The sequence below is a fragment of the Microcebus murinus genome, chromosome 1 (genome assembly GCF_040939455.1).
Source record: "Microcebus murinus isolate Inina chromosome 1, M.murinus_Inina_mat1.0, whole genome shotgun sequence".
In the NCBI taxonomy this organism is placed as follows: Eukaryota; Metazoa; Chordata; class Mammalia; order Primates; family Cheirogaleidae; genus Microcebus; species Microcebus murinus.
The window spans coordinates 81,260,001-81,272,404 of record NC_134104.1 but is presented as its reverse complement, the minus strand read 5'-3'; the positions used below and the strand labels follow the sequence as shown (position 1 = coordinate 81,272,404).

The window sequence follows — 12,404 nt, the reverse complement described above, 5'->3', positions numbered from 1 at the left end:
AACCAGATTTCCCACATCACAATCTGCTCTAAGAACCTTTGATCAAACTCCATTTTATAAACCCTCCTGAGGAAAAACAATAAATGATGATTGTTAATATTCTCAAGGAAGTCCTATTAAGTTCCATGTCCACTTTTTGTTCAGAAAAAAATTTTTCTCATCACTGAATTCATGAAAAGGATAAGGCTTGCAACTTTCTTTTGGGAAATCTTTGTCCAAAAGTTTCTCAGCTTTCAGTTTAATGTTACAACCAAAGAACTAAGAGAAACTTGTTCATTAAGCCCCACCAATGAGATAACGGATGGCATCATTGTCAATCAAAAATGACCAGAGTGGCTCCCATGCTTTTGAAAGTCCAGACTACTTAAAATCTAGAGAATGTAGACATGCTTAGACTTATGAAGAAGAAGGAGAAAGCAGGAGTCTGAAACTAATGTGATGATATCTGAATGCTATATAATAATATTTGGAGGGTTTTGATCATGTGGTTTATTTAGATTTTTCCCATCTTAAGAATTATAAAACCTTAAAACACACACTAATTTTTCTAATACTTATCTGCTCCCTCAGCTTCACTAAATAATGTTGCCCCAAAATTTTTGGAAAATTCTTATTGTAGTAAAACATATATATAACATACAATTTGCAACTACTACTGTTTTAAGTATACAGTTTATTGGCATTAATTACATTTACAATGGGTACAACCATCATCACTATTTTCTAAAACATTTTCATCATCCCAAACAGAAACTCTATACCCATCAAGCAATAACACCCCATGTTTGATAACCTATATTCTACTTTCTGTATCTTTAAATGTGCTTATTCTAGATATTTTATATAAATAGAATCAACAATTTGACCTTTTCTGTCTAGCTTATTTCACTTAGCAAATTTTTTTCAAGGTTTGTCCATGTTCTAGCATGCATCAGAAGATCATTTGTTTTTATAGCTGAATAATATTCATATACACACACACACACACACACACACACACACACACACTACATTTTGCTTATCCATTCATCTATTGATGGATACTCGGGTTATATCCCTTGTAGCTATTGTAAATACTACTGCCATCAACTTTCACATGAGTTCCTGTTTTCAGTTCTTTTGGGTCTATACCTAGGTACTAGGAGTGGAATTTCTGAGTCATATGATAATTCTGTGTTTAGTTTTGATGTATGAGTTGTCCGATTTCTCCACATCCTTGCCAACATTTGTAATTTTCTGCGTGTGTCTGTGTGTATATATCTTTTATAGCTATTCTAATAGGTGTGAATGGGTACTTAATTGTGGCTTTTATTTGCACTTCCTTAATGTCAATGATGTTAGGCACCATTTCATGTGCTTATTGATTATTTTTGTATTTTCTTAAGATAAATGTCTATTTAAGTCCTTTGCCCATTTTTTAAAATTGAGTCCTTTGTCCCTTTGTTGTTGAGTTGTAGGAGTTCTTCCTGTATTCTGGATATTAAACCCTTATCAGATAAATGTTTGGCGAATATTTTCTCTCATTATGTAGGTTGTCTTTTCACTTTCTTGACAATGTCTTTTGATTCACAAAAGTGTTTGTTTGATGAAGTCCAACATATCTATTTTCTTTTTTGTTGCTCATATGTTTTGTGTCATATCTAAGAATCTGTTGCCAAATTTGAGGTCATGAAGATTTATTCCTTTTAGTTTTCCTCTGAAAGTTTATAGTTTTAGTTCTACTATTTAGATTGTTGATACATTTCTAATTAATTTTTGTAGATAGTATATGAGGTAGGGGTCCATCTCCATTCCCTTGCATGTGGAAATTTAGTTGTCCCAACACCATCTGTTGAAGAGATTGTTCTTTCTCCATTGAATGGACTTGGTACCCTTGTCAAAAATCAATTGGCCATAGATGTTTGTTGGGTTTATTTCTAGACTCTCAATTCTGTTCCATTGGTGTATATATCTATTTTTATACTAGAACCATAGTAATTTGATTATCATATTAATATATTTTCAATGGAAATTTAATTTTAAGGCAAGTTTTTAAATCAGATATGTGAGTACTTGTTTGTTCTTTTTTGAGATTGTTTTGGCAATTTAGGGCTCCTTGCAATTCCAAATGAATGTGAGGATTGGCTTTCTCATTTCTGCAAAAATGGCTTTTAGAATTTTGATAAGGATTGCACTGAATCAGTAAATAGCTTTGAATAGCATTGACAATTTAACCATATAAATCTTTCTATTCATGAACATAGATTGTCTATTTGTTTAGGTCTTCTTCACTTTCTTTCAGAAATGTTTCTAGTTTTCAGTGTACAAGTCTTTTTTTTTTTTTTTTTTTATTTATTTATTTTTTTTTGAGACAGAGTCTCACTTTGTTGCCCAGGCTAGAGTGAGTGCCATGGCGTCAGCCTAGCTCACAGCAACCTCAAACTCCTGGGCTCAGGCGATCCTCCTGTCTCAGCCTCCCAAGTAGCTGGGACTACAGGCATGTGCCACCATGCCCGGCTAATTTTTTTGTATATATATTTTTAATTGTCCAATTAATTTCTTTCTATTTTTAGTAGAGAGGGGGTCTTGCTCAGGCTGGTTTTGAACTCCTGACCTCGAGCAATCCGCCCGCCTCGGCCTCCCAGAGTGCTAGGATTACAGGCGTGAGCCACCGCGCCCGGCCAAGTCTTTTACTCTTTGGTTAAATTCATTTCTGTGTCTTTTATTCTTTTAGATGCTATTGTAAATAGAATTGCTTTCTCAATTTCCTTTCCAGATTGTTCATTGATATTGCAGTAAAAACACAACTGATTTTTGTGAGTTGATGCTATACTATAACTTTCTGAATTTTTTTATTAGCCCTAGTAGTTTTCTTGTGTATTCTTTGGCATTTTCTATGTATAGCATCATATCATTAGTCAATAGAGATAGTTTTACTTCTTTTTTCCAATGTGGATGCCTTGAATTTCTTTTTTTTCTTATCTAATTACTCTGGCTACAATTTCCACTATAATATTGAATAGCAGGAAGGAAAACAAACATCCTTGTCTTGTACTTGATGTTAAGGGTAAAGCTTTCAGTCTTCCATCATTGACTATGATGTAGCTGTGACTTTTTCATAAATGACTTTTATCATGTTAAGCAACTTCCATTCTATTCCTAGTTTTCAGAGAGGTTTTTTCCTGAAGGAGTGTTGGATATCATAATGTCTTGAGTAGAGAATAACTGGAATATAAAATAATTATTTGCCTGGTCTCTGGATCTCTTATAGTACTGAAATTTCTGTGTCATTGTTCATCTAATGAAATAATAGTTAGGCTTGGCCAGAGGAAGTAATCACTCCTAATTCTGGCAAGTATTTGATATACAATCTCTGCTGCTGACCTGGACAGTTCTGCTTTCTTAGATCATGATTTATGTCATTTCTATCTATGAATTCAGTCTACACACCTGCCTTGGCCCTCCACTTGCTGGGTCTTTTGACTCACTACAAACACTCTAGTCTCTAATCTCAGCTCTGCCCACTAGATTAACATTATCAGCAGAGCTCCAGTTTTTATAGCAAATGACTCTTTACCCCTACCCCCAAGGTGTGGCCCTTTGCCCAATTCCTCATGATCTACCAAGCCCTAAGTCAGCCTGTCAGCATCTCTTCTCAAGCCCGCCCCCCTCTATCTTCCCCAAGATTTCTGGGCATACTTGGTAACTTGGTTGTTGTTATGGTCACTCTGGCTTTGAGAGCCTAACTCCACAGAGTTCTCAATGTCACTTGGGCATCACCGCTTTACTCTCTCTTCTGGGCTGATCCAAAGGTAAATCCCAGCTCTCTCTGATTTTTACCAAAAACCCACTCACACAAGGCATGTACAAAGAGCGCACTACACTGAAGGTCTGGAAGATGGTTTGTGTTTATAATCCAGGAACAACAAAGTAGAGTATCAGATTTATTATTCTCAAAAAAAAAAAAAATCACAAAAAGACACACTCTTGGCCATTTGTACTGCTTGGGGGTCCAATCTCCCACCATATTGCATATCCTCCTCTCTCTCTTTCACCTCACTGCTCACTTTAATATGCAGAGAAGTTCAGCTCTTATTGATCTATTCTAAAGTAGATTCTGGCATTCCACTGCATATCAACAGACTCATTCTTATACTGTGTCTCACTCTTTTTTCTTCTCTCTACCCAGAGGAAAAGATTAGTATAGATGTTTTGCACTCCTTATATGAATTAGGCCAAGTTCCTTAGAAGAGGAAAATGACTTCAGTCAGCTTGGGTTTTAAATAGTAGGGTTTCTCTCTTTCCCTCTCTCTTCCTCTCTCATTCACACAAACACATACATAATAATACAGCTTGAATACTTAAACACTTTATGATAAAAGGTAGGATATTATGTATATAATACTCTAATCCTATAGCTCTAAAACTGTGTGCAGAGGTGCCCCATGGTACCATAGTGAACTTTCAGGGGATATTTTATATTTTGAGGGAAATAGACACTGTATAAACTACCAGCTCTAGGTAGTTCATAGTTTTAACATTAGATCAAACAACATTCCTTTTGATAATTTCATATATTTGTAAAGCTAAGTTTTCTGTGGTTGCTTTGATTTGAAAAATCAATCTGTAATGGGAAATGAGGATGGTGGGAATCAATCTGATTCCAACCATTGAGAAGTTTTGCATTGGTCAACGGGTATACAAATCCCATTAGTAATTGAAATTATTTAAAAATAAACTGTAAATGGCCAGGGCACAGTGGCTCACACCTGTAATCCTAGCATTCTGGGAGGCCGAGGTGGGAGGATTGCTTGAGCTCAGGAGTTTAAGACCAGCCAGAGCAAGAGCAAGATTCCATCTCTGCTCAAAAAGTAGAAAAAATTAGCCAGGCAACTAAAAATAGAAAAAAATTAGCCAGCTAGTAGCGCGTGCCTGTAGTCCCAGCTACTAGGGAGGCTGAGGCAGGAGGAATACTTGAGCCCAGGAGTGAGGTTGCTGTGAGCTAGGCTGATGCCACAGCACTCTAGTCCAGGTGACAGAGCGAGACTGTCTCAAAAAAATAAATAAAGCTCTAAGTACTTTTTCTTTCAATTTATGTATATATGTATGTGTGCATGTTACTTTTTCAAAGGCTGCGAAGTCGTTAAGACATAATTACTTATTAATTTCACTGGAACTTACTACTTAGTAAATGAAGCTAGTAAGTATTTCCTTTGGCCTGGGTGTCATAAAAAAAAAAAATACCAAGAAAGTTTGGGTAACTTTGGCCCTACGCTTTTACATATATGTCAGCTAAAAAAAAAATATTAAATTTGTATTTGAGAATGGTAGTTTGTGCCTGTAATCAATCCAAACACTTTGGGAGGCCAAGGCAGGAGGATTGCTTGAGTCCATGAGTATAAGACAAGCCTGGGCAACATAGCAAGACCCTATCTCTACAAAAATTTTGAAAATTAGCCAGGCACGGTGGCACATACTTGTTGTCCCAGCTACTTGGGAGCTGAAGCAGAGGATCATCAACTGAGCCCAGGAGTTTGAGTCTGCAATGAATTACGATCACACCACTGCACTCTAGTCTGGACAATACAGCAAGACCCTGCCTCAAAAATAATAATAATAATAACATTATGAAAAAGTAACTAGAGTAACTAATATAAATATCTAGGGAAATCATTACTATAAAAAGCATAAATTAATGAGAACATTATTATAATTAATATTACCTCCTTTTAAATATAAACACCTGAAAAACTTTAAAAGGTATTTCCATTTGTACTGCTATAACAAAATACCTGAGACTGGGAAATTTATAAATAATAAAAATTTATTTCTCACAGTTCTGGAGGCTGAGAAGTCCAAGACCAAGGAACCAGCAGGTTGTTTGTCTGGTGAGGGCCGGGTCTCTTCCAAGGTGGCGCCTTGGTGCTGCAGTCTCTGGAGGGGACACACTGCGGGCGTATTCACATGGCGGAAGGTGGAACAGCAAAAGGGCTAAAAGGAGCAAATAACTTTCTTGATCCTCTTTAATAAGGATGCTAATCCCATTCTTGAGTATTCCGCCCTCGTGACTTAGTCACCTCCTAAAGGCTCTGCCTCTTAATATCATCACACTGGTGATGAAATTTCAACATATGTATTTTGGAGGGGACACAAACATTTAAATCACAGTGTGTATAAATCAGGAAAGTCTCTGGAGAAAGTCAAACACTGATTAAGAAAACCATTTTGAGAAACAAGATACTCTGGTTAGTTAAATATTTCTCATTAACTGAATATTAATGAAAAATATTGTTTCCATCCTTTTTCTGAAAACTTAAACAAAAAACATGTTGACCATTTATCTTCATAGGTACAATTTCATAATATAATTTGATTTTCTTTTGGTGATTAAGAAACTTAATAAGAGATTAAATTATTTGCCCAGAGCTATAGCAATAGTGAGAGGCAAAACCAGAATTTGAAACTAGACGTTTCAGGCTCAAGCACTTGTATGCTGAGCTCCTTTCATTAGCATGAGTATCTCTGCCCTAATTAGCGGTTATTTCTGAACCACAGGTGTTGGAGGTTTTAAACATGGGCTTGAACATTACCTGATTAAAGCACATTCCTTGGAAATCAATTTTTTAAAAGTACTAATAAAATTGTGAAAAAAATAATTAGACTAGAAGTCAGAGGTTTGAGTCTCAGGCCTTACCATTTCCTGGCTTTTAAATCTTTCTGATCTCATTACCTTTCCTATAATGTGAGTTGTTGTTTAAGTCAAATGAGATAATGTATTGAAGAGTTCTCTGCATACTGTAAATATGGAGCATTAACATCACCATTTCTTTTTCTTACTTGGCTCTCTCTCCTAGAATTAATACTCTGGTTTCTCTTCAGATCGTATAAACTTTTTCTCCTAGAAGTGGAGTATAGAAAAAAGAAAAAAACCTGGGGATTCACATTCGTTTCTCCTACTATATTTTCTAGATCATATTCCCCCCACCCCCTGTGCCATCATTAATCTCTGGGATTCTCATTTGCTAAAGAATAGTGACTCATTCAGAATTTTAAAAGAAATCAGTAGAAAGCATAATTGTGTTGACCCAACAATTCTGCTTCTAAAGGTACATACCAAGGCATTTTCCCAAAGTGCTATCTGGCTGGGAAATACTAATTACATAAGAGAGCAATAGAGATCAATAAGTTTTGAGAAAGATCGCATACTATATTCCACCTTAGAGAGTCAATGTTAATGGGCATATATATTAAAGGCTCTGAGAAATCTTGCAAGAAAGAAGTTTGTTTAGCTTGGTTTATCTCTGCGTTTCCCAATTCACTGACCTCCAAATCCATTTCACCTAACAGCTATGCTCTGTAGGACTGTGAGCTCTGGAGTCACATTGCCCAATTCAGCTGCCTAGCTATTACTTAACTTCTCTAACCTTTACTTCTCTCATCCATAAAATAGAAATAATATTAATCAAACATTAAAACATTGTAAGCATTGGAAGAAAAAAAATGCATGTAAAGCATAATACTAAGCACTTAACGAATTGTTAACATTTTTCAAAATTAATGCTTATAGAATATAATTTGAAAATGCCATCACAAGTAATCAGATAAAGGCATAAAAATGCAAACACAAGTAATTGCTGAAGGTCTATAAAGTGCTGCTGGAAATCCAAAATTTATTGTAAGGCTTCCAGGTAGCATATGTCTGTGAAAAGGAAGGAGATTATTTGCAATCTTGGCAATTTGGGGTTTTCATTCAGTTAGGAAGGACCAGGCAGCTGTTGTGGCCACTGCTGGGATCTGCTGATGTCTCTCTAGATGTTTGCAGGCACACAGATGGTCCACGGAAGGATAAAGGGAAAGCTGGTGCTCAAAGACAGATAAAGGAAGGGCAGAGGGAAACAGGAATGCTGACAGGTGCTGCTTCTCTTGCCCCAATCAGTGGAAAGAGGACAACTATCTGTCCATTAATTTAGCCCTTTTCCTCATCTCACAGAGGGAAAAGATGTTCTTCTTAGAAGTTAACTGTTTCCAAAGAAAGATAAATCATATTCTCTTTCTTTAAAACAGAAAATGGAGAATTATATAGTAAAAACAACTTGTTTTTTTCTAAAATGTGGGGTTAGTTTGTGAAATCACACAGAAAAAAGACAATACAGAGTAAATAACGCAGGCTTCTTTTAGGCTCACAAGATAGAAAATTCTTAAGAAGACATTAGACAACTAATATAGCCATTATCCATATTTTTGTATAGCTATTACTTTTCTACATAGCAAAGCATTTTACAATCGGAAGAATTTTAATTGGGAAAATATCACTTCGGTGTAACTGGTAACAATTTCATCACATTTATACAATGGGAAAACAGAAGATTTTGTCGATATTAATGCACAGTCAGGAAACAAATAGTTACCCTTGACTGTAATGATCAAATAGATATTTTTGTCCAAAAAGAAATGAAATATTATATTTTCTACCATGTACCTTGGCTGCATGCTTTTCTATGATTAAGCTGTCTCTTTTGTGTTAGTCACACAATTTGTACCTGGGTAGGGTTATATGGCTCATCAAGAAACCGTTATGTGACACAGAGTTACATAAGTAGGCTGCCTGATGTATTATTCCTTGTTGTAAAAATGTTTATCTTTTCCAAGTGTGGTGATGAGCATTTGATTCATTTGTTCACGCCTCTCTAAGGATGATTTATCAATGTCAATGATACTTAGAGATCTGAGAGCAATTAATGTTGCTTCAAGTTAAGTTAATATGACAGCACCACTAAAAGTACCCAGGGAAAACATTGCTTCTTGTATGGTTAAGATCACTTACTTTGTGACTGAAACTAACAAGTCAACCTCAAGAGTTCATTGTATATTTCTGAGCAAACTGGAGAAACCATATGAAGTGTACAAAAACCATTACTCTACTTCAATATTACATTTATACAAAATTAGCTCGCAAAGCCAAGGAAGGCAATGTAAGCCTGACCTCTTTGTTTTTCCTTTTTTCTTGCATGCAATAGCAGTTTGATGTTTTATTTTGACATAACAGAAATTTAAATTTGAGATTACTATTTATTGTGCAAATTAAATATGTGATTTTAATTATGGCATCTTTCTGAATTCATCAAAATCATCAGATATTATGCCATCCTCTGATAATTCTCCCTTTGATCAGATGAATCTCAAAACTTTGCTCTCAGGCCGGTCGTGGTGGCTCACGCCTGTAATCCTAGCTCTCTGGGAGGCAGAGGTGGGCGGATTGCTCGAGGTCAGAAGTTCGAAACCAGCCTGAGCAAGAGCGAGACCCGTCTGTACTATAAATAGAAAGAAATTAATTGGCCAACTAATATATATATAGAAAAAATTAGCCGGGCATGGTGGCACATGCCTGTAGTCCCAGCTACTCGGGAGGCTGAGGCAGCAGGATTGCTTAAGCCCAGGAGTTTGAGGTTGCTGTGAGCTAGGCTGACACCATGGCACTCACTCTAGCCTGGGCAACAAAGTGAGACTCTGTCTCAAAAAAAAAAAAAAAAACTTTGCACTTGCAAAGTAGCTACAGAAATGAAGCCAGTTCTTTCATCAGGTCTGTCTGGCTGCCCACCCTCCCAGATATGAGTGAAGGAATAAATAGGCAGTAGGTAAAGAAGAGTCTTCTGGTGGGAGGGGCTTGGGAAGTTGATAGGTAGACCCTTACAAATGCAAAAATTGGAATTTGATGAGAATACAAGTTGAGGAGACAGTGCGCATGTTGATTTTTTTTTTTTTCTGAGAAGTTAGTAATGCTTCAGGAGAACTATCACAGATATATATTGATACCTATTCAATTGTCACTGGAAAAAAATGTTTTTAGTGTAGTCTTCTGACCAGTAGGAAATTTTTTCAGCATGTACTTTTGCTAGGGCTAAAGAGATGTCAACAACATCTTTCACTCTCCCAAAAAGATTAGTATATTTTGGTTTTTAGTCTTTTTTTCTTTACTTATCTGTTCTTTTTTCTTTCTTCTTTTCTTCCTTTCTTGGGGGAGTATGTGTGTTTTCAATTGCTTGTTCTTTAAAAATTCTCAAAGTATTTCTAGGTTGAGGAGAGTTGGCTCTGTGGATAAATCAAAATATCACTCTAACTTCCAAAGCATGTGCATTTATCTGTGAGCAAATGTCTAGAAGTCAAGCTTCTTTGCAGCTTAAAAAAAATAAATGGATAAAAGTATTCAAATAACATAAAGAGCTCCTATGGCACTGTGTTCTGCATTGTTGCATCATATTAATACAGAACTCTTCAGAGTCTTAATTTATTTGAGCAGCCCCTGTAAAAATTCATGCCAGAGAGTGGGAGAGAGGTTGGCAGCCGGAGGACTAGATGCCAAACGGCTCCTCACTGGCAGTGGCATCTGGATGGGAGGTTGGCCTGCCTCCGAGACTCTTGGCCAACAGCACTGTTGTCTATACAGACGGCTGTGTATCTGTTCAAGAGTCCAACAACTCTGTGTATGTGTGTGTGCGTGTGTGTGTTTTGGTAAGCTATTATTTCTGGGCCAAAGATTTCCACGGCATTTTTGCATCTGTTGGCACCAACTCTACGTTCAACTCCCCCCATTCCCACCCACTGCTACTTTTTTGTTTTCTGATCAAAAACATTGCACATACATGGAAATGTATTAAAGGAAGAAAATATCTTACTTGAGATTGTTCTTAAATACAACAAAGTGTATGTAAGTATGACAAGTGTGATATTGACATTATTCCAGATGGGCCATCTTCCTTTCCACAAGCTATGAATAATGTTAAAATTCCAATTCCAAAATTCTCAATGCAAACATTTTCTTAATCCTTTAGATAGCATCTAATTATAAAACTATTAGAAGTTTTTAATTATTAGCAATATAATGAACCATTAAGAAATTCAAGTCAAATTACTCTTTTAGTGTTTCCAGAGAAACAAAATTATTTTATAATTTTATAGAATGCAGTAATTGCAATATGATACCAGAAATTGCCACACATCCAATTGACTGGCTTGTCAAAGTCTTACCTTATTGTGCAGGATTACAACCTCTTAAACTTCTAAGATACTGCTATCTCAAAGTTATTTGTTTTAATAGTACTCCCACACTAATTCAATTCAACCAACATCTATTGGATAGCCCCTTTATACAAAACCTTGAGGGATATCAAATTAAATAAGCTATCTGCTCCAAAGCATTTTTAATGAATAAAATTGAGAACAGAGTTGTAAACAAGTAAAAAGAACATTGAGGAAAAGAAATAAAAGCCAAAGTTCCAAGTAGCATATGGCAGAATGTGGTAATAAAGAAATGAACCCCATTCTTATGTGTATCTTACAGAAACATTTCAGTTGAGCTTAGTGCTTTAAAGCTGGAAGGGTCATGGAGAGCATGTGATCTGAAATCACCTTCTATATTTTATTGATAAAGTAATTGATGTGGTCATGGTGACACAGTAATTAGTACTAGGACATAGGTCCAGTTCTCTCTCAATGCTACTCCTCTTGGTTGTAGAGTTATATTTAAAATGAAATTTGCAGGGAAATCTTCTAAAATGCTATGGCATAATTTCATGCAATAATAATAAGCAATGAACCAAGACTAGGGAATCAGTGTGTGATATCAGTGAGAAATGGAATAGAGTTGCTATAATTACACAAAGTTCTTTTAGATTGGAGTGGCTAGAGCAGGACTCCTCTAAAGATCACCTAGAATCCACCTATAGATGTTGCAGATGATTGCGCACAGAGCACTTGCCAGTACTTTTCTCTCTCCCTATGGTCTGTAGAAATCTCTGTGGAGAGAGGAGGATTGACCAAAAGCTTATGCATAGACACAGTGTCACCTCTAACCTCTGAGTTACCACAGTGTCATTTAAAAAAGGCTCTAGCTCAGATTCGCCACTTAAATATCACCATTAACATCTTGTGATGCAAAAGATTGAGGACTCCATGGTCTGAAATAGGGTGTTATGATTGTTTAGTCATATTAAATGGAAGTTATGTACACCAAATATAATGTTGTTCATATTGGGCACTATGGAGAAAAACCTCTCTCCAACTTGGTAGTGAGTGAAATAATATTGTTTTCTAAGTTAAACTAGATTATCAACATATGATGGATAGATACCATGTTAAACATGGTAATCAACACATACAGTCAATTAAAAGAGGCTAAGGGATCCCCACAGGAGAAGGACTTCTCTATAACCTAAAATAAATAAGCAGATCTGATTTTAGGTTTTGAGGGATATATGGTCTTTGTTACAACAATTCAGCTCTGCTGTTTGGGGCAAAAGCATGTATACACAATATGGAAACAAATGAATTCCTGTAGCCCTATAATGTCTTAGTTTACATTTTTAATTATTAAAAAATACTGAATTATACTTCAAGTTTGCTCAAAACAAAAAGGGTAATCTATCTCT

The 12,404-nt window shown here is 36.0% G+C and overlaps 1 long non-coding RNA gene across 1 annotated transcript in view; it reads right to left on the bottom strand.

Annotated features, from left to right (window-relative positions):
- LOC105855801 (uncharacterized) overlaps positions 1-12,404 on the bottom strand; it is a 201,180-nt gene that overhangs the window by 139,303 nt on the left and 49,473 nt on the right. The window contains exons 2-3 of the long non-coding RNA XR_012919631.1: positions 9,955-10,068; positions 5,815-5,970 (exon numbers count right to left, since the gene is read on the bottom strand). This is a non-coding gene — a long non-coding RNA (uncharacterized LOC105855801). The remainder of the gene's footprint in view (positions 1-5,814; positions 5,971-9,954; positions 10,069-12,404) is intronic.